We start from the raw sequence: 20383 nt of genomic DNA, 5'->3' as shown, positions 1-20383 counted from the left end.
TACGCCGCTTTTAGCAATATTCCAGCAACATCACAGTTGGGGACACCAGAAATGGGTTTCACACATTGTACCCATGTGGGGAATCGAACCCGGGTCTTCGGTGTGACGAGCGAACGCTTTAACCACTAGGCTACCCCACCGCCCCTTCAGCCTTGGAGCAGGTGTAGATAAATCCTTGATGCATAAAAACTTTGCAGTTGTTCAGAAACAGTGTATCATGGAAGAGAATGAATAAAACAAAACAACAAAACCACAGCAGATTTTAGTAATGCCACAGTGCCTCCAGATCCATGTTATTGTAGTAAATAGGATTGTACAGTAAATAAATTACTTGTAAAGATAAGTCACAGCTGATTATAGATCTCTTGGAACAATCCTGACTACACACAAAACCTCAGGCCCCGAGTGAACACAGCAGAGTATTGATCTTGTGCTTAACTTTTGTCCCAAATATCAATCTGTAAATGTACTGCAACCAAGCATGCTAGAGTGGAGGATCCATGGTCTAGTGGGTAGAACGCCTGCGCGCGCAGAGCAGAGGATCGGGGGTTTCATTCGCCAGCCATTAAGCAGACAGATCAGAGTCAGTATAAAGGCAATAATTTTATAACCCTTTTTCACGTCACCTTTCCTTAAACTACAACAGTTTGGGTGTATATTAGATATGGGTACCCTCTTACAGGGCTCGATTTAGCGCTTTGTTACTTGCACTAGTACATTCAAATATGACAAAGTGCAACCTAGTTATTAGTCTAACTTGCACCAGGTGCAAGTCAACTTTTGTGTGGGTAAACTTCTAAATAAAACATCTAAATAATTCAATAGCATATTTCTTTTATAACATATTGCAATAAAAGCAGTGCCATTGGAATTTGGCTGGTGCAACTAGGTTTTTATGTTAGGTTGCACCTGATGCAAGTAGGTTAACATCTCTTAAATCGAGCCTTGCCTTAAAGTCCTTCGTTTCAGGCTCATAGAGATCAGAGTCAGTATACAGGCAATATATAGAACCCTTTATCACGTCACCTCTCTCTTACATGCTGCAGTTTGGGGGTATAGTAGATATGGGTACCCCCTTTAGGGGTGTCTCCTTGGTCTGTCACCAGACTTAGCGCTGTGTCCTCATTGTTGTAACAATCTGCTAAATGTCTACGACCTTCATAATTTGGTGTTCCTGGAAACACTAGTATTTCAACACTTCTGGTTTTAGCTCATAGGCTGTAAAGAATTAATATTTATTTTGTTGTAGCTCATGGATTAAACTGAACAAAACAGTTTTCAGTTATCCTGTCAGCAAATGTTTCGAAATACATGAAATTGTAATGTATTACATGTTTGCTCTAGACTGTTAGTGCTGTCAGAAGCTCCCAGTTGAAATTGATCTGTAGGAGATCATAATTGCAGACAAGTAAAAATTAAACCTAATTTCTAACCAAGGCTTTAACGGCTTACTCTTTGTCATATCTGACCCAAGACGATCCGAGTTTTCACCCATCCACGCTTGTAAGAGGCGACAAACAAGATCGGGTGCTCAGGCTGACTTGGTTGACACGTCATCGTATCCCAATTGCATTGATTAATGCTCATGCTGTTGATCACTGGATTGTCTGGTCCTAACATGATTATTTACAGGCTGCCACAAGCTGGAATATTGCGGAGTGCGGCGTTAGGCAACAAACAAACAAACAGTCATGTCTGCTGGTTGAAACTGTAGGTAGTGTGACTGAAATACCCCATGGCACAGAAATATTGATCAGTATTTAGTTTCGTGCAAACTCACTGCAGAGACAATCTTTGGCACAAGTGATATATTGATCAGAAATCAGGGGGATGCATTTATTGTGCAGCTGCAGACTCCGATAAGACCAGTGGTGGTTCTACTAACGTGAATCCATCTGCATGTTCTCAGATGAAAAACATTTTTGGACCTCGCTTTCAAACTGTAAAGTTTTATGTTGAAGAAAACTCCAAAATCAATCAATCATACTTTGTTCAGTTTGTGTCAATAATATGTTTCATCATTTCAACTCTGATCTTAGTGTTTGAGCATCATTTAAAAAACTGTATTTTAGATTAAAATCTCAAAATTCTTTTTTATTTCTTTTCTTTAAATGTTTGTTATAATCTGTCGTGACAAGATAGATATGAACATGTTTTATTTGAATCTTGGAGACTTTAAGTAGCGTTCATTACGTTTTACAATTACATGGAAAACATTGAAATCAGGTTTATGTATTTTCTGGTTGTTATAATAAAAAATTTCTGTCTAAAAATGTGCTGTGATTGCTGGTATTCTGTCAGTGTTTGTGTATTTCAGCCAAAGGTCACTCAACTAAAACTTTGTTATTTTTCAAGATTTGAATGTTTTGCATTTGATATATTTTACCCATTTTATAGATTTTTATAGACCCGTGATGTGTGATCGCACTTCATCCAAATTTACAATTGTTCTATTTTGTGCATCACATTTTCAAATAACAAACATAACGGCGGCTAGTTTATTTACACATCTTTACACAGAACCGCATGGACAAATCCCACAGCTTTTCATATCCTGTTATTTCTCATAATTTTATATTTGAGTTCAGAACTGAAGAATTATGTTGACAATACTGACAATCAAGAAGTTTAAACAAACAGAATTTAGCAAGTCAGTACCATGCCTGGCGATACAGAGCCTTTTGTCTCCATGTTCTGAGAGCTGTTTGTCAACACAGGGGGATGTGTAGAAGACTGCTGACTCTCAGTATTTGGTTTTATAATATTCAGCTGCATTTGTGTTTAGATCATATATGTCTTGGCCTAGTTGGGCACATGTTTGTGGTAATGTTATAGACTTTCAATGTGGACCTGCTGTTAGTGTTTGTGGTGTTTATGGGATAAGTTAAATGTCAGGTTAACCCTGTGGGCCTATCACTGTGTTGAATATAAACATGAAAGTCAGGGATCCTTGTCATATCAAAATGTAAAGTTTTTAAATAGCCTCTACCTGTGATGATGCTAGGTTGTCAGCACATATCGTGGATTTCTCTAAAGTGTTACTGTGAAGAACAGGGTTTGAATTGATCTCCAGTAACCCATGCTTGTGGTAAGAGGCGACTAATGGCATCCTATGGTCAGACTCGCTGACTTGGTTGACACATGTCATCGGTTCCCAATTGCCCAGACTGATGCTCATGCTGTTGATCACTGGATTGTTTGATCCAGACTCGATTATTTACAGACCGCAGCCAAACAGCTGGAATATTGCTGAGTGCGGCGTAAAACTAAACTCACTCACTTCAGCAAGCCATGCTTGTGATAAGAGGCGACTAATGGGATCGGGTAGTCAGGTATCCCAGTTTTGTAGAGTGATGCTCATGGAGTTGATCCCTGGTACTCGTCAGTATTCATAAGTAAGAGATACTTAAGTTGTTGTTTTGTGAAAGCTGCGGTCCTATTACTAACAGTCCTAATCATCATATGTCAAACTGTTAAAGGGGCGGTAGGCTGTCTAATGGTTAAACCGTCCGCTCGTCACGCTGAACACAAGAGGTTCGATTCCCCACATGTGCAGCCCATTTGTCCCCTGCTGTGGTTTTGCTGGAATATTGCTAAAAGCGGCCCTTTATGCACTAAGACCATGCCCCTTAGTGAAGTGGATCAAGCGCTATAAACGTACTCTTATGATTATTATTAAAACCATATTCACTATGCTGCTCAATTTGTTAAACTTGTATGCTTCCATCGCTTATTTTGTGGAATGAAGCCTATTTTGTTTTATAAGACAGTATGTTATCTTTCTCAAATGTAAGCCAACTAATGAGTGAACTTGAGAAGTTTGAAATACTTTGCATATTTGTCATATCAGAACTATGCTTCCAACTGCTGATAGAGAGTGAATTTTTCTGCCTGATGTACAAAGTGTAAGATTAATAAGGTTTCAGGACGAGGTGGAAGCAAATTATAAAATAGGAGTGAAATTTAAACCTAAGATTAAGACGTGCCACATATTTTGGAGTCTAGACCAGAAAGAAAATTGGCTTGTTGACATTTTCTTATCACCAAACAGGCTTTCGTCTGACATCTCTGTTACCATTCTGCATTCCACAAGAGGCTGTCATTGTTAATATGACAGGAGGATAGATGCTATCGTATATCAGCAACATGTCACAGTGGTGTCTCTAGTTAGATGGTAGGTATCCTGCAGGGTGTGGAGTTTGTAGTGTCCTGCAGGGTGTGGAGTTTGTAGCGTCCTGCAGGCTGTGGAGTTTGTAGCGTCCTGCAGGGTGTGGAGTTTGTAGCGTCCTGCTGGGTGTGGAGTTTGTAGCGTCCTGCAGGGTGTGGAGTTTGTGTCCTGCTGGCTGTGGAGTTTGTAGCGTCCTGCTGGGTGTGGAGTTTGTAGTGTCCTGCAGAGTGTGGAGTTTGTAGCATGTGGACACATGGAACAATACAACTACAATAGGGCCTTGTACATTGATTATAAGATAGCGTGCACAAGATACAATGGCAAGATATGGTTATGTTGTTTGTTGTCTAAAACACAATCAGGCTGTAAATAATTGAGTCTGGACCAGACATTTCTTTAATTAATATTATGAACTACAGTCTCTGTAGTGGAGGTACAATAACATGCAATCAGTTAATTCATAGAGCCGGACCACCCAGTGCATAAGTCACCTCACACTACACACAATGGTTGCCATTTTCACCTGGAATCACCATGGAGGTGATAAAGAATTGACCTATGACCTCTTTTTTAACGCGTTTTGCGGGGGGTATTAAAATGGACTTTCGTCCGTATGTCCGTCCGGTCCGTCCGTCCGTAATATTTCTTCACCAAACTCCATAGATCTGGTGGTCCGTGCACAGTTTGTAATATTTCTTCCACAACAAGTTTGAAGCTTGGCACATAGATAGATCTGGTTCACTATTTCTACTGGTGCCTTTTGGTAGTTTTGGAATTCTGAATAAATAAAATATTTTTGACGTTTCCATGGCAACAAGTTTGACTTAGCCTGAAATTGTGGTAGTGCTCTTTTCGGAGCAGAACTCTAAAACTGTTCACTATTTCTTCACCAAACTTGGCACATAGATAGATCTGGTGGTGTACTGGTGCCTTTTGGTAGTTTTGGAATTCTGAATAAAATATTTTTGGCGTTTCCATGGCAACAAGTTTGACTTAGCCTGAAATTGTGGTAGTGCTCTTTTCCGGAGCAGAACTCTAAAACTGTTCAATATTTCTTCACCAAACTTGGCACATAGATAGATCTGGTGGTGTACTTGTGCCTTTTGGTAGTTTTGGAATTCTGAATAAAATATTTTTGGCGTTTCCATGGCAACAAGTTTGACTTAGCCTATTAAAGAACCACTAAACTTTGTTTTTGTTACTCTTTTAACCATTACATATGAAAGATTTGTGGTTAGTCTTATGCGAACACCAAATTTATTCTTTAAAACTTGTGGTTAATTAATACCGAAATGATTAAAAGTGGCCAAAAAGTCGCCTTCGCTTCCCTCTCCCCCAACGAAAACCACAGACAGGTTACGTAACTCTGTCGCCAGAGCACTGCAGTGACGCCATATGAGGAACGATTTTCAGTTAGTTGTATAGAAAATGTGTAGCACGCCATCATTTTGATGATTTCTCGACATCAACGACGACATGCCTAATCGCTGCTTTGTCGCCAATTGCTCCTAGGGTCGGGCGATGGTGTCCCCATGCACAGATTTCCACAGGACCCGCGCAGTTCGTGCTAAAATGGGTTATGTTTGTGAGTGCGAAGCTGCGCGCTAGGAAGCCTGAAACGATATCTTACTTGTGTTCAGATCGCTTCACGGAAGTTAAAGAATCAAAACTACTTACTAGTTGTAGTAAAATATGCATATGATTGATGACCATAAAGATTTTCTATGACACAACTTGTAACATAACGATTTCTTCCTCGAAGTGAGGTTGTGGTCGGCGTAACAATAATATTGTAAGTAGTATTATATTGACACCCACCTCGCTGCCACGAGAAATTGTTATGATATATTTATAAGTCATGCAAAAATCCTATTGGCTATCAATAAAATACATATTTTATTACCAGTAGAAAGTAGTTTTGATTTTAGAACTTCGGTGAAAACAAACCTAAATACCATTTATCCTCAGACTGGCGGATGTTCCCGACAGGGCTATTTTTAAAAATAAAAAATCTGTTAGAATTAATGAGATTATAGTTTGTTTTCATCAAGTTAGAAAATCAAGACTACTTTCTACTGCTTTGTTAAATATGTATTGGAATCATAACCAAACGGATTTTGCATGACACAACTTATAACATAACGATTTCTTCCACGGAAGCCGCAGGTGGGGGTCGAAGTCACAATACTGCGCGATAAATTTCTTGCTACATTCCCATGGTTAATGTCCACTCACCAGTATGTAGATACTAGTCAATGTGCGTCTTTATATTTGGTCTTATAATCCTAATTAGTTTATTATCACACTTGTATGCATTTTGAAACTAAATAAAAGCAGACGATCTGCTGATACTTATAGTGAATTTATAACAGAACTGTAATATCTAGACATTTTATAGTTTGCCAATGTGAATCATAATTCGCACACACACCCTAGTGCATGTTGTCTGTCTCATTACACTTCACGGCTAAAACAATGATTCTGTTGAATGCTACGACAAATGAATAAAACAAAATGCAAATATTAAAATTAAAACAGATTAAAGTTATAGGAACAATATCAGGCCATTACCTTGTTCGAGGAATGTATCCATCAATATCCACAAAACTGTTCCAAATGATGTGTCTTTTAACAGTTTAATATACGAAAAAGTGATAAATCTTTTCAGGTATTGGTGTATAGTCTCATTGGTCACCCAAGATAGCACACCTGGCAACTAATTGCATAATGTCCGCCTTTCTTTAAAAACAGTAATTTAGTTAGCCAATAATGGGCAATCAATCAATGTATTGCCGGTTAATCCTTTGAAAGAAGGACGTTGTTTTACGCAGACACCGATTACGACACAGAGTGTATTCAGTATAGATTAGTAAATCTACATACATAAACACTACCTTTGACAATTCCGCTGTGTAAGATAAAAGTAATTAATCAATCAGCGTGTTATCGGTTAATCCTTTGATCGATGTTTATAATGTTGAATATTTACTCCAGACACAAGAAATGCCAAATGGGAACCTTTGTCGGGTAATCTAAGTGTGTTACCACTAATTATACCTGTTATAAATTCATTAACTGACCATCAAGTGAATGATGACAAATAACATGTGTAGGTTTATACCACCTAACACGGGTTACAACGAGGGAGTATTAATTGCTGTATTGCATGTGAAAACTTATGGGCCGACACTGTTTTGAGAATACAAACAGATTTTACATGACATGATTAAATATCGAGGTAAAACAACACAGAAATGGGATCAATTTGGATCAGTCATTATACAAATAGGGCCTAACGACACCAATCGATTTTGACAGAATCGCCTATGAAAACAAGTTGTAACTCGAAACTAGGCAAAGCAGGAGACAAAATTAAATGACAGTAGATTGTGAGAACATATAGCCTTCATTTTCCACAACAATTGTCACGATTTCAGGTTTATACAAGCCTGTAAACACGATAATTTACCCCCTAAAATGTAGATGAATTCTGCATCGGCTCTCAAAGCTATTCCTCATATGACGTCACAGATGCGCGCCGCTCTGATTGGTTGAAATTTCGTTCGCGGGTGAGAATTGTGCACTGTTGTCAAAAAGGTCGATTTAAGTCAATTAAAGGTCGAAATGAGTAGTTTTAATGACGGGGTTTCATTTATAACGATGCCAGTTAGTGATTTATGTATTTGTACCCCCTAGGGTTTATGTGACCTTTAACATTACCATAAGTTCAAAAACCTTCTGAATTTGCTAATGTCTACAGTATAATGATATAATAATCATAGTGAGTGAGGGAGTATGGTTTTACGCTGCTTTTAGCAATATTCCAGCAATATCACGGCGGGGGACACCAGAAATGGGCTTCACACATTGTACCCATGTGGGGAATCGAACCTGGGTCTTCGGCGTGACGAGCGAACGCTTTAACCACTAGGCTACCCCACCACCCCCTTATACATATATATAATAATCATAAACACTGCAGACGACAATGACAAAGTAAAGGACATTAAACACAACAATACAACACAAGTGTACGCTATTCTATTATCAGCCAATCAGGAAACAGCAGTCACTTAGGGAATGAGACCTCAATGCTTTCTGGTGTTTGAAGACATAGAGGCTTGGTTAGTCAATCAAATGCCATGGAATCACTTGCGATTTATTAACAATGTGTTGAAGGAATGTTCTTTGTGTCAGTCAGCAATATTTGTGGTATGAGGTCCTGTACTTAATCAAGCATAAAATACAATCATGTCCATACGCTACAGAGACACACAATCAGCCGTGTCAACATTTAGTCATTGCTAACATCTCATTAGTCTGGCTTCATGAGAAGGATAGCACACTGAATCTACTCTGCCCAGTACACTCTAGGGAGCCTAGGGTATATAGGAATGAGTGGTCCAATACAGACCACTGGCAGATCAAAGTCTGCCTTTTGTCAGGAACTTGCCAGCCTTTAGTCTGAACTCCAAAACCAGTATCATATATTTCAGTCTTGTAGTGAGTATGGTTTTACGCCGTTTTAGCAATATTCCAGCAATATCACGGCAGAAGACACCACAAATGGGCTTCACACATTGTGCCCATGTCGGGAATCAAACCCGGGTCTTCCAGCGTGACGAGCGAACACTTTAACCACTAGGCTACCCCACCGCCCCTTCAGTCTTGTAAATAGAACAGAGAATATATGATAATCATAAGAAGTTATTGTTGAAGGATATTGTTGAGTAAATCTTGAACCCTGCATATTATAATCAGTAGTCCAATTAATGGTACAATTAATGGTCTAAATACGAGCCCAAATAATAGTCCAAAGTGTAGATCGATCTCCAAAACACAAGTTCAACAGAGTGGACAAAATGCTTTTGGTTAGCTACCTGGTCAGAAAATATATATGGAAATTGTTTTCAGCTGTATTCTACAGGAAACACTGTGTTTGCTTTAGACAAAGGACATTGGGACAGTTATTTCATTGTACATAACGGTATACTTTTACCACGTGGATTAACCTGTGCAGATCTGTACTTGGCCATCAACGCTTTTCTGTCCCAATGAGTGAATTTCATTTTCATTTGGTTTCATCAAAAAAAATATATATATATAAATAAAACAGGCTTGAAAGACTGGAAATGGGTTTCTTGGTAACTGTGTCAGTTCAGTTATACTGAAGAAGTCTATTTGTCTTGCTGTGAATATCCATTTGATCAGAATTTGATCTGCATAGATCAGTGAGGAGTGACAGATGCAGCGGGCCAAAGGATGACTTTATATCCTGTCTGTTTCTACTATCATCTTACTAGGTCGTTGTTTTTTTTGTAGATTTATTCCAATTTGGTAGTCAGATGCCATGGATTAGATTCAGAGATGTCTTTGAAATGGTCCCTTAAGGCAGATGAAAGAGATCCCTGGAATGAGAATTTTTTACATATTCTGTCCATTTTCTGTTATAAATCTTTGTTTACATCTCCTTTCTTGCATGAATAGTCAACCATCCACAAGGCAGGTCAAGGGTCAAGTCATAAGTCCAAGATTAACTGCAAGGGGCATTCTTTACTTCTTTCAGTGCCATGAATCTATTTTATGTCCATGGTTTGGAAAATCCAAATGCCTCTCATAAAAAAATATATGGTTATCAGTTTTTAATAACAAATAAAAAATTGTGAGAAAAAAATGTAACTCTCCAAACATGAAATGGTTAAAACAAAATAATGTGTCATTGTTGTGAATTAAAAAAGATTTTAAGAGAGTTATCAGTTGTGGTTATGTAATGAACTAGTGGATGAGTGAGTGAATTTAATTTTACGCTGCTTTTAGAAATATTCCAGCAATATCACGGCAGGGGACACCAGAAATGGTATTCACACATTGTACCCATGTGGGGCATCGAACCCCGGGTCTTCAGTGAGACGAGCGGATGTGCTAACCACTAGGCTACCCCATAATGAACCAGATTCCATTGGGTGTATAAGACAAAATAGTGATGAAAATGTATGGAGCTCAGTTGGTGACATCAGGTTTTCATGGAAATGTTAACACCAGATGTCCATGAAAATGTTAACACCAGATGTCCATGAAAATGTTAACACTAGATGTCCATGAAAATGTTAACACTAGATGTCCATGAAAATGTTAACACCAGATGTCCATGAAAATGTTAACACCAGATGTCCATGAAAATGTTAACTCCAGATGTCCATGAAAATGTTAACACGGGTGTCCATAAAAAGGTTAGCACCAATTGTCCATATCAATGTTAACAGCCCGTTATGACTGGAGAAACCTTAAACTCAGTTTGGAGACAGATGTGAATTCTTTAGTACTACTAAGTAGAAAGTATACCAAAGTTTATGTACAATTTTTGCTGTGCAGTTTGTACAATGCCATACAAAGTGACATTCTTAACTCATTCTTAAATCATTGATAATTTAAGGCTACACCGTCTTAATTCACAGTTGACAGGAATTAAAACAGTGTGCCCTTAAATTATCAATGATTTCTAAAGATTTCTATTAATATTATGTGCTATGTTTATAATATATATATTTGGAGATGTTTTCTTTATGATGTATCAATACGAAATATCAAGAGACAATCTGAATCAATGCATAGACATAACATGATATAGTTTGGAAGACACTCACTTAGTCAAGTGAGTATGTTTTTACGCCACTTTTAGCAATATTCCAGCAATATCACAGTGGTGGGCACCAGAAATGGGTTTCACATAGTGTACCCATGTGGGGAGTCGAACCCAGGTCTTTGGCGTGATGAGCAAACACTTTAACCACTTGGCTACCCCTCCGCCCACTGACCGCCTCCGTGGTTTAGTGGTTTGAGCGTCTGCCTGGAGAGCGGAAGGTCGGGGTTCGATCCCCGACCGCGTCATACCAAATTATGTTAAAATATGGTACTTGTTGATCCCTGCCTGGCGCTCAGCATTACTGGGTACAACAAGGACTGGTCGGCTCTGAGTCAGTATAATGTGTCTGAGTGGGGTATTCATGCTTCACTGCGGCATGGTATCTCAGTGGGCTAGCACTATGAAACCAGCTTCAGTCTGGGCTAGTACAAGCAGCCGCACATACACATACACACGCATGCACGTCGTCATGTGAGCGAAATATTCTCAAGCATGACGTTAAACCCAATTTCACCTCACCTCACCTCACCTCACCTCACCTCACCTCACCCGCCGCCCCACTTGGTCCAGTACAAAACAGTACACATAGTGTCATCCATATACATGTGTTACATTTGACCACTGTCTGAAAGACATAATGTGTGTTGATACATAGATACATGGATGTTTCATTGACTAGTAACCTTTCTACAGGGATTTACTTCCCTGTCTGGAATCAAAGGAGCATTTGTTCTCAATCTCTTCTGTAATCAGTCACCTCTATGAGTAGACATATTTGACAATCTGAATACTGTGCAACATCTCTTCAAATCCTTTACAGCCGTAATTTCTCCACCTACGTCTTCGTGACTGTGTGTCATGTAATTGGATGTTTGGAAAGAAGCGAGAGATTATCAGCGTAGATAATCGCGCAAGTGTTGACAGTTGTGACACACCCATTGTCTTCAGATCTTGTCTCTAATTCTTTACGCTCCGAGAAGCACTGTGTGTTTCTGTACATAAAAACAGCACAAGCCATTGTGTTGGAGGAAGTGTACACCAAGTTTCAGAAAGAGATTTGACAGCCTAGCATCGGGATGATCTGATAACTGCGCTGGTCTGAACCTGATGACAGGAGAGCTTCAAGTGATGTGTTTTCATGTTCAAACATTCCAGCTATTTCAATGTCCTATGGTTGGTATTGTTAGAATCTGTTGAGTCACCTGTAAAATGGCTTCTACGACTTCCCTTGATAATATTTAGGTATAGGACCTCCTTATGGTGTCATTATTAACACTATGGTGCCTCACAAAGCTCACATTCCTCTCAGGTAAATTGCAAGAAGTGTGTACTGTCAGAAAGAGTAGGTGAAAAATAGATGGAAAAATATGTGAACTCTGTTTATGAATATGTTACTTAAATGTTTTTGTGCTTTATCTTACTAAAATATTGGGAATATATGTTCGCTTAATTTATGGCTAGGTCCTTTTAATAGCTTGAAATTTGCATCAACTTTATTTGAATCCTGCAATCTAGATTTAAATACCTCTGACACTGAGGATAGAACAAGGACTACATTCTTGTTTAAGTTTTAACACTTGGTGGCCAAAACAACTACACTAGATCATCATATTCAAGCTGAAAATGAATGAGGGCCTGGTCTTGCATACTTTCTGACATGCTCTGATTTCAAGCATTGCTTTGTATTGTAATCATATATCCCACCAAATATCGATAAATGACCTGGATTGCATTTTCACAAATGTCAAGATACTCCCCAATAACTGGTAAAGAATGTCAAGATACCTGATGTAACTGCTGAAAAACATCAACATACACCCAGAAACTGCAGAAAAATATAACGTTACCCCTAATAACTGCTGACAAACATCAAGATACCCCTGAAAATTGTCAAGATACCCTTAATAATTGCTGAAAAATGCCAAGATACCGCTAATAATTGCTGAAAATGCCAAGATACCCCTGATAATTGCTGAAAATTATCGAGATACCCCTAACACCTGTTGAAATGTTAATTGGAGAAGGACCACCATGATGCATCTCCAGATGGTCACAAGCACTCAGCCACCCTAGAGAGGCAAAGAAGAAGAAAAGCTACTGAAAGTGGAGCAAATAACTTGCTATTGCCGTGGACCAAAACATGTCGCTGGAAACTGATTTAGGTTTCTTTATTTCTTAATGCTACTTGTGAACAAAACAAAGATATGTTTGCATCAGAAACATATATTTTGAAATGGTTGTTCATGTAAATGTCTTTAGCAAATGGGTGGTGGGGTAGCCCAGTGGTTAAAGCGTTCGCTCGTCACGCCGAAGACCCAGCTTCGATTCCCCACATGGGTACAATGTGTGAAGCCCATTTCTGGTGTCCCCCGCTGTGATATAGCTGGAATATTGTTAAAAGTGGCGTAAAACTGAACTCACTCACTCACTCACTCTTTAGCAAATGGTGTTAGCATTTCTCCCAGGGTATACATACACAGGAATGTCTTTAGCTCAGTTAGTTCCAGCAAGGCATGGCTATTTTCAAGTTGATGCTTGCTACATTCTTCGTGTAACATGAACTTTCTAGGTTTCGCTATGTACCAATTTGACTCACAGATTAAATTAATCCCATTCTTCCGGAATACAATCATGTGGAGGTGTACATAGGGACACAAAGCTGATACTTCATGGAAAGCTGATCCATGATCCTGCTACTAAATACACAATGCTTGGGGGAAGCTTGATATCTTACAGTAAAGTTTGGAAACAGAAGATCTACTCAAGGGAGACAATTATGACATGACATTTGTCTATCAAGCTGAAACTTTGTCGATAACATCAATTTCTATCAACATGAGTTGCTAGGGTCACACCAGTGAATTGTTTCTGGGGACGAGTGCTGTCAAAACCCAACAGTCTCACTCTGATTACTAGAGATTGCAGACAATATCTCACTTCACACAATTGGAGACTTTTGACAATAGATGAGAAGTCGTCACGTAAGCTTGCCGTATGTATGTGTGGGTTGTCGGAGTAGTGTTACAGCCTTTGCAGTGTGTTGGTAATAAAGAGAAAATATATCTCTCTTAGGTGTTTCTTGATTCCAGATACAAGCATATTATTTCACATAATGCGACCTTTTGAGAAATTGTGCTAAGAGTTATTGTCAATAATCTTTTGTTTAAATGTGATCATTTACATTCTATGTAAAGTAATAGGAATTGTTCTAAAGCTAATGGCCTCTGTGGAATTGGAAATCAACTAAAGTACTACACGAAAGTCTTTTTTGGATCATTTCAGTTAATGATTTTCAAATATTGGAACTAATTTGTCCATTCGTTGTACATAAGGTCCATGCTCTATGGGCTTCAATGATATGCTCCTTATAAACTGCTCTCATAAGTCAAACTAATAATTCAGCTTTTCACAATAAAATTGAGTTCTTAAACATTCACCCAAAATAGACGCTTTATTTTTTAAGTTTATTGTTTTAAATTGTTTTCTTGCTGAATTGATTGAAAGCAGGTCCTATTTTCTGACGTCCAGGCATGATAAATTGGTGCAAACCCCAACAGGTGTGTGGCTTCTCTAAAGATAAAACATATGATTGGTTCATACGGCAATGCTCCAGTTGTAGGATACAGGGCCTAGATTTTCGAAGCTCTCCTAGCTCTAAGATAGTCGTAAGTTAATGTTAATGAATGGCACTTACGACTATCTTAGCGCTAAGAGAGCTTCGAAAATCTAGGCCCAGGCCACTAAAAAAAGATCGGCTTACACTAACGCTTAGTCCCTGAATATGTATAATTATGATACTAACAAATAAACCATTTAAATTGAAAAGGAGCCCCAGTGAGTGGAGACATTAACAGACCCTGAACATGGGGAAATCTAGACTTGCTTCATTTAGGGTTTTAGCATTGCAGGGAGGGCTATAGACATTAGGGAAAATATTGTGGTTCAGGGACTGTGACTGTGATCGGCTGTAAAATGTCCATTAAAAGTCTGGGCCTCAATTCAATTACTGTGTGATAAAATCACAGAGCCTCTACCCCCCTTAATTTCAAACACTGGATGTATATTGGCGATGGATTGGGTGTAGAGGATTAAGATAAATACTTTAGATTCCAGGGAGGGATATCTACCGAAGATCTTGTATGGCTGGAGAACTAAGCCCCTGTCAACACATACACTCATGTTCTTGTACCACCTGTTGAACTAAAACACTTGAGGCTACGGAATTGTTACCTTCTGTATTTACACACCTTACAAAATATTTAGAATATTTTGTTACAATAACCTGAGATATTTGTATGGGATGAATACATGTGTACGTAGTAAGCTATACTGTTTCACAGATGAAGCCAGAGAATGTTCCTGGTAATAAGCCGATCTTTCTTGCCAGTGTTGTGTAAGTGTATACTGTTAGGTGGATTTGTTATATAAGATTTGGGAGGAATTATGGCATTAAGTTTCTCTACAGCTTGGAAGGACATAGATCTTAAATGCTTTTTACCGGCAAGGTTTAGTGTCCATTAGATGTATCTCATCATACAAACAAGACAAGTCATACAAATATATTTTGATGCTAAAATGGAGGCAGAAAAAGTGGTTAAGAATATAATGACTTTCAAATAAAACAAGTCAAACATATATTTTGTTGTTAAGATACAGTCAGAAAAAGTGTTTAAGAACATCTAAGAGTGTGAACCAGGCTGAGTGTTCTTGGTAAGGTTTATGTCAATCGGGGACAGTATTTTGGGTCAAGGATTTGGACAGAGCGAGAAGAGCATCTAAAGTGCTAATATGTAAAGTAAGAACTGTTAACATTGAGATTGTGATGGTGAAAGCCCTACGTGACTGTTTCCCATGGCGGATTTCCTAAAGTTGCTTTTAATGTACTCTGAGTCAAATGTTCCTTTATGCTAACACTCAGGCATTTGTAGCATAAGCTCTTGAAAGCTGCTGTTTGATTTTCTATTGCCTTCCCACTTTTTTTTATCGCATAATAGCTATTTCGCTGTGTACTGAGTTAGAAAATATAAATGACATCAATAAGCAATCGTTTGTCCACAAACAGGTGAGTCATCATATGCATTTAAATGAACAGTTGTCGGTACAGCGTGACAAGACTTCCAACATGTTAAAGATCAGTCATGGGAGAGATGTGGTGAATGTCGATAGACTTGAAAGGACCTACACAGGCGAGACACTCTACTCGCAATCTTTGTCTCGCTGCTCTCAATCGTCTTGCGGCCTTTGAATGAGAAGGGCTGATGAACATGCGCCGATGAAAGATTACTAGTATGATCATTTGTGACTCATGTTTTATTCATGGGAAGAAAGTGGTTATTGAGTGAACACGTCCGGCAAAGAGGGGTTATTTGGCGACATGTGGGATCACAAGTTTGAAAGTTTTGTCACTTGTTGGTACATACAGCTGAATGTTTGTTGAGGGTTTATTGAACTGAAGGAATAAGGGTGGTGGGGTAGCCTAGTGGTTAAAGTATTCGCTCATCATGATGAAAACCCGGGTTTGATTCCCCACATGGGTACAATGTGTGAAGCCCATTTCTGGTGTCCCCAGCAGTGGATATTGCTGGAATATTATTGCTAAAAGTGGCCTAAAACCAAACTCACTCACTAACTCACTGAGAAAGTTAACGGTGCTGCTACTTTTGCAGTTTTCACATTCTTTACTTATATAGGAGATATTATCCATAATAAGTAGTTGTGAACATACAGATTTATACAGACAGCTCCATGTTCTTGTTGTCCCTATGAGTGAAATGGAGTGAGAAAGTGGAGTGAGAGAGTGGAGGGGGTTAGTGAGAAGTGCGGAGTGAGAGAGTGGAGTGGGTGGGTGGAGGAGTAGTGGGTGGGTGGGTTAGTGAGTGGAGTGGGTGGGTGGTGTGGTGAGTGTGGTGGGTTAGTGAGTGGAGTGAGAGAGTGGAGTGGAGTGAGTGGGTGGTGGGTGGGTTAGTGAGTGGGAGGGTGGGTGGGTTAGAGTGGAGTGGTGAGTGAGTGGTGGGTTAGTGAGTGGAGTGGAGGAGTGGTGGGTTAGTGAGTGGAGCGGAGTAGGTGAGTGGAGTAGAGGTGGTGTGGTGGGTTAGTGAGTGGAGCGGAGTGGAGTGGTGGGTGGGTGGGTGAGTGAGTGGAAAATGAGTGAGTTAGGAGTGGAGTTGGAGGAGTGGTGGGTTAGTGAGTGGGCCGGAGTAGGTGAGTGGGTAAGTGGTGAGAGTGGGTTAGTGTGGGTGGTGGGTGGGTTAGTGAGGTGGAGTGGGAGTAAGTGAGTGGAGGTGGGTTAGTGAGTGGAGTGGTGGAGTGAGTGGTGGTGGGTTAGTGAGTGGAGGAGGAGTAGGTGAGTGGAGGAGTAGTGAGTGGTGTGGGTTAGTGAGTGGAGTGAGAGAGTGGTGGGTTGGAGTGGAATAAGTGGTGGGTGGGTTAGTGGAGTATAGAGTGGTGAGTGGGTTGAGTGAGTGGGTGAAAGAGTGGTGGGTTGGTGAGGTGGGTGAGTGGTAGGTGAGTGAGGGTGGTGGTGTGGAGTGAGAAGAGTGGTGGGTGGGTTGAGGTAGTGGAGTGGAAGTGAGTGGTGGGTGGGTTAGTGAGTGGAGTGAGAAGTGGTGGGTGGAGTGGAGTGGAGTGAGAGTGTGGAGTAGGGTTAGTGAGGAGTAGTGAGTGGAGAAGTGGTGAAGTGCATTGGAGTGAAAGTGGGTGGGTTAGTGAGTGGAGTGGAATGGAGGTTAGTGAGTGGAATGGAGTGAGCGTGGAGTGGAGGTTAGTGGATGGAGTTAGTGAGTGGAGTGAAAAAGCGGAGTGAGGGGTGGGTTGGTTAGTGACTGGAGTGGAATAAGTAGTACTTCACACATTTTTCCCATGTGGGAAATGGATTTGGGGTCTTCGTCCTGATGAGCAAGTGTTTGTACCACTAGGCTTCCCGCCGTCCCTGCTACATTGTGTGAATGTACCCCTACAGTATTGATCATTGCTCATGTTATCAACCACTGGTTTGTCTGGTCCAGACTTGGTTTCTTACATGTCACCTTAAGCCCAGTATAATATTGCTGCCTGAAGGGTTAAAACACAGCCATGCTGTGTGAATTGATGATGATGATGATGATGATGATGATGATGATGATGATGATGATGATGATGATGATGATGATTGTATGAACCATATAACCGTGCTGGTGGGTTTTACCACAGTTGTAAATATTTCTAACTGGCATCCCTTTGGGATACTTGCCCACTTCAGATTGACTTAAAGGGATAAATAATGTACCCCAGTACTTTCCTTCGCGGGTTAAACCCTAATTCACTCGCTCACCTGAACTCTGACAGTATATCAGATTACTTTATAGATTCGTAAAATCTTGCAATTTGAAAATCCTTCTTTTATTAGATTCAGTGAAATAGTAACCACAGTCCAACGAATTTATGGTCAGCTTTTAAAGAAACTGTTATGATCAATAAGCTATAAAATATTTATGGATTTTTTATTTGGAGAGAAAAATGTTCCTGAGATTTCATTGCTTTCTGTATCATTGGTTCATGTTGGAAAATTGCTAGTTCCGGGCTGAGAAATGTTGTATTGCTCATTGGTGGCCCTGCATAGCTGTATCATAAATCTGAAGAATGACAATTGATTTTCACTGCAAGTTACGATGAAGATGCATCGTGTTTACATATACACAAAGAATGAAACCACCATGGCAACGGGAAAATTGATGTCAAGTAAAAAAGTTCAATGATACCATAAACAGTGTCTTGACAAAATTTATTTGACTTTAAACCAAATTAGATACTGGCTTCGATTAAGTTATTCTTGAATGTGTATTGATCTAATGTAAGACTCGTTCTTCAACTTCTGGCATCGTGTTCTTCAAGAGTTCCAGGACTCGGGATGCTAAACTAATGGAGTTCCCATGGAATGGATGTTTTCATGAAGTCTTGAACACGAAAAGCAAGAACTTGTTCGAATTAGCTCTTAGTGTTTGTTTTTCTATCCATTGAGCCAGTTGAATGTTTTGATTAATGGTTTCACATCACCCTATTCTGTAAAAAGTGTCATGTCTTTGCTGCTTAGTTTAATGTGAGAAAGATCCTTTTAGTTTGGGGCTGTGACACAAATAAAAATATTTGTACTTCATTGTATATTATTTGGGGCGGCGGTAGCCTAGTGGTTAAAGCGTTCGCTCATGACACTGAAGACCCGGGTTCGAATCCCCACATGGGTACAATGTGTAAAGCTCATTTCAGGTGTCCTCCGCCGTGATGTTGCTGGAATATTGGTAAAAGCGGCGTAAAACTAAACTCAGTCAGTCAGTCATTGTATATTATATTTGAAGTCACCCTGTTAGTTCAGAGGCTTTGAACCCGTGAAGGTCCAGGTTAGAATATTGATCTTTAGTAACCCATGCTTGTCTTAAGAGGCAACTAAGAGGATCGGGTGGTCAGGCTCGCTCACTCACTCACTCACTTCAGAGGCTTTGACACTGAATGTGTTCATATGAATTGAAATTGTAAGTTTAGTTGAAGTTTGTTGGGGCACAGTTATAACTAAATATGTTGAAGTTTATAATTTTCTTGTTCCCTTTTTATATGTTCATAGTATATCACAGACTTTTGCAACCAGGGGTACAGGGTCAATGCTAGTGGTTAAAGCATTAACTCATCACATCTAAGACCCTGGTTTGATTTCCCACATACATACACTGTGTGAAGTCCATATCTGGTGTCCCCAGCTGTGATATTGTTGGAATATTGCTAAAAGCGGCATAAAACTAAACTCATTCTCTCCTGACGAGTCCTGATTTCCTGTTGGTTCCTGGCAAGCTACTTCTACTTCCAATCTGTTCCACAGCTTGCAGTGAGGTCTCTCGGTCTTTCTAAATCAAGTTATTGAGCCAGCGAAGCATAATGCATATAGTTTTCTCCCAATAGTCTCAATCTAAGGCAAGTAGCGGAACATGTTTCTCTCCGTTAGCTCCCCATAATTAACTCTTCTACTGTATAGCTCCATCCTGTTTGCAACCAGTGCCTGTTACAGTCTATTAGACAGCAGGTCAACGCTGACCAGATTGTACGTTGGTAAAGGAATACAACGTCTTTGTGAGGCAGACCTTGTCCAGCTGGGCAGTCAGTGAAGAACCATTATTGCATGTCTGCTGACAGGTTTATTACAAAACAAGATCCCCCCCCCCGGAAGAATTCCTGTAAACTTCACTGGAGTTGTAGAGGTCTGATAGATTCTCATGTTGTATTATATCTACAAAATATATAAAATAAGATAGATTCCAAATGGAGCCCAAAACAATTTTTAGTCAGGCTGAGACATGTAAGTCATGGAAAATCATTTTAGACTAGAGATGGATTCATTTTTAATTTATGGTTAGAGAGCCTGGGAGACCAACTTGGGCACTGCAAGCGTTGTATGTTTGTAGACTATAAATAGAGATGATGGGATCATCTAAGCAGCCAACTTCCTTGGGATCAGGAGGCAACATACATAATTGGATTAAATGGTGAGACCCTTAAATTTTGAATTTTTAGAATATTCATTCATATTTGTAAAATGCTGTATAACTTGA

The 20383-nt window shown here is 39.6% G+C and overlaps 1 protein-coding gene across 1 annotated transcript in view; it reads left to right on the top strand.

Annotated features, from left to right (window-relative positions):
• LOC124267806 (tensin-3-like) overlaps nt 1-20383 on the top strand; it is an 81305-nt gene that overhangs the window by 19023 nt on the left and 41899 nt on the right.

Source organism: Haliotis rubra, unplaced genomic scaffold (genome assembly GCF_003918875.1).
Source record: "Haliotis rubra isolate DU_JTF1 unplaced genomic scaffold, ASM391887v1 Scf134, whole genome shotgun sequence".
NCBI lineage: Eukaryota > Metazoa > Mollusca > Gastropoda > Lepetellida > Haliotidae > Haliotis > Haliotis rubra.
The sequence above is the reverse complement of the archived record's forward strand: the minus strand, read 5'-3'. Positions and strand labels throughout refer to the sequence as shown.